Source organism: Halyomorpha halys, unplaced genomic scaffold, assembly GCF_000696795.3.
Source record: "Halyomorpha halys isolate HHAL.00 unplaced genomic scaffold, Hhal_1.1 Scaffold1611.1, whole genome shotgun sequence".
In the NCBI taxonomy this organism is placed as follows: Eukaryota; Metazoa; Arthropoda; class Insecta; order Hemiptera; family Pentatomidae; genus Halyomorpha; species Halyomorpha halys.
Window position 1 is genome coordinate 64,285 of NW_027111174.1, and position 3,215 is coordinate 67,499.

Sequence of the window (3,215 nt, forward strand, 5' to 3'; positions counted from 1 at the left end):
CATTTTATTTAATTTTTTATCTTATTTTATTTAAAAAATAGTTTTCAAATAAATTTAACGGATTCTATAGTATATAGATTTTATAAACTATAGGTTCACAGTCTATAAAATTATTTTAGATCATTATTTCAAAATTTACAATATAAAACCGTAGCTTTTCAAAAGCAACTAACTATGCCAGAGTTAAATTTATTAAAAAATATATATATAAGAATCAATCCATTTTTTTATTCATTTTTCCCTCTGTGGGTGGCATTGGTTTATTCCATTCAGTCAAAAATTAATTATTAGTGGGGAACACGGGGAGCCCCGAGGTAAGGCATGTGGCTACTAACTCCAAGGACCCGAGTTTGAATTCAGCTGGGCAGAACATTATTTTCTGTTACACTGTAGCCGTGAGTCAACTCCTGTGGGTTCTGGAGCCCTCCTGGAGTCCATCCAGCCTCTTAAATTGGGTCAAAATCTGGCGGTCGAGCGTGATTCTGACCAAATCACCTCCTTGCACAACCGTTGGTCTAGAAACAGTACTTCCTTACTTAGTACTGAACCACTGCCCCTTCATGGGTTGGAGCGGTACAAATTTAATTTAATTTAATTAGATTATTAAAGCCTCAGCACGTAAGGTGTTGATAATATGGTTTTATTGAATGTATGCATAAACTGTTACCTTTAATATAGATTCATAAATAATATTTTTATTTGTGTCTAGATGGTTTGAACAATTTTTCTGATTGTTTTTTGTTTGCCGAGCATTCAAGTATAATTTGTTTCAGGGTCACATAGAAAATTTTCAGTTATATCAATTTTATGTAGACAGTTATTTCAAATTCCATGAGTACACCTAAATCTAATATAAGTTTTTATGATGTCTTTTACTATGTTTGCTTGTGAGAACCACGGTTTTCGAATGATATGATGAGTTTCTCTGAATGATATGATATTTTCACAGAACTCCCGCTATTGTTGTTGCCAGTTTTTCTTCTGATCTAATTTTTTTAAATCAATAAATTTAAACATTATCCATTATAGTCTCAAAACATTTTATTCTCTTTATAAGTCTGACATTTTGGCCATCCTCTGGGTCAATCTTAATACAATTTTAGAATTAAATAATTTAAAAATACAACTTCATGCAGGCTATTCTCCCCAGGTCAATTCAACAATTTCTCTAATTAGTCAATTTTCATCTTAAAATAAAAATTAAAATTCTATATCTTAATCACCTCTGTTTTTAGTGTTGATGGCCAAGCGGGTTGGGGTGCAGGTCCCAGTGTTGTGGGTTCGATTCCCACCTGGGGCAGTTAAACATTCATTTTTCGGCGGTCCCGAAGAATGAATCTTGACACTCCCACCTTGGTTAGTATGCGGCGGCAACATAGGTAGCCGTCAGGGGTTGGCAAAAAAGACCCACAGGCCCACTTGCCGGACTTGTTCCCCCACCAAATACCAGTACCAGTACCAGTAGTGTCTACGGCCTGCCCTGTTGTAAAGGCTAATTTAGCCATTTTGTCAACTGCCTCCTTATCTAAAATCCCTGCATGACCCCTATTATATTAAATATATATTTGTATATTTCTTTTGATTGCTTGATAATGTTTTTTTATTACTTCCATTTGGGTATTACTGATATTCTTGTTATTATTGATATTTTGTATTATTATTTAGTAATAACAATCCACTCCAACAGTTTGTGATATTACTTCTACAATAGATCTATGTTCAAATATTCCAAAATATCTTTAAAACTAGTTTTCACATAAAAAAAAAAATTTTGTCAGAGGTGATAAATTCTAAAACACTTCTCTTAATAAGATGATATCTTTGAAGCAGACAAATTAGGATGATTCCTAAATCTATTCATAGAAAAATTGTTTTAAATAATATAACAATACTCGGTATATATATCGATAGTGCCGTGTGGTTGAAATTCGACAAGAAAAACTATACTATATCATTTTTGAAATTTATTTATAAACGTTCAAATACTAAGAAAAAAAATGATCGTAAAGATTAAAAGTCAAGAAAATCATAAGAAAAAACTCAAAACTGGTGTGCTACAATCGATGTTTACATGGAACATCTAGACCAAGCTCTCGTCTAGACTTCACTTGATGTTTATACGCGGAAAAGGTAGTACATACCGTGGATGCAGGAGGTCCTGAACATCTTTTGTCTCACTCAATGGGACATCTAGAATCATCCAAAAAGTTAAAGTGACTCTTTGTCCAGAATCACTAGGAAGAGATGTGTTAAAAACTATTAGAGGACCAAATGCTTTTTTTAAAGATAGTGTTAGTTTATAAAACAGAAGTCATCAAAAACCATCAGTCATCATAGAAGTGCATAAATTGGTTAGTGTTGCTCAACATATAATTAAGTATATTTGTAAAAGTGTTATATATTTAGACTTGGGGTGGATAGGGGCAACCAAAGTGTGAGAGCTCTACGACAGTCGTTGCGTGAGAATGCTTTCGAAGAATCGGCCAGTTGCAGGTGGCAGGGTATCGGTGTTCGCCATTTCAAAAAGACCCCAAAAGCTAATAGATATGTATATGACAAGCAGGTACTCTCGGGGTCAGAATGGGCGAACCCCCTGAAACTTAATATCAACTACGCACCCCTGCATGGAGTCCCAGGAGCCAGTGGACAGCAAGGAGAAGTTGGGTCTCTCTGTCACAAATGCGGCAGAGAGTCTGAAACACTAGCTCATATGCTACCCCACTTACTCACATACCCCAACAACTCCCTCCTTATAACACACTGACACCACAGGGTCAAAGAAGAATTGATGAAGTTCCTTGAAAGAAAAGACTTCACCTGCTTCGAGGAGGTCTATTGTGTTGACACCGACAGATCCGTCAGATACGCCGATATTGTCGCATTTACAAAAATCAGAGACACGGGTCTGGTCTTGAATCTGAGATTTGAAAGTAATGACCTCGAACAGGAAGGTGGAGTGGAAAGGGAAAAAAAGGAAATATATGAAAAATACATCCCTTTCCTTAAGGAAAAATTCTGCGAGACCTTCGGAGAGAGAGTTCACTGTGAGAAGCCTCTGGTTTGGATCTCGCGGAACAATACCAGATAGAACAAGGAGCTTCTTAGAAGGTCTAGGTGTTAGCATCAGGGATATTGCGATCTTACCAGAAAATATTATTTTGGACTCCCTGGGGATCGTACACCATCACCTGCATGGGAATTAGTTCGGAGATTAT

General features: G+C 36.0%; 1 protein-coding gene across 2 annotated transcripts in view; it reads left to right on the forward strand.

Annotated features, from left to right (window-relative positions):
- Window positions 1-3,215, forward strand: part of LOC106690202 (uncharacterized) — a 62,595-nt gene that overhangs the window by 58,630 nt on the left and 750 nt on the right. The gene's annotated exons all lie outside the window — the stretch shown is intronic.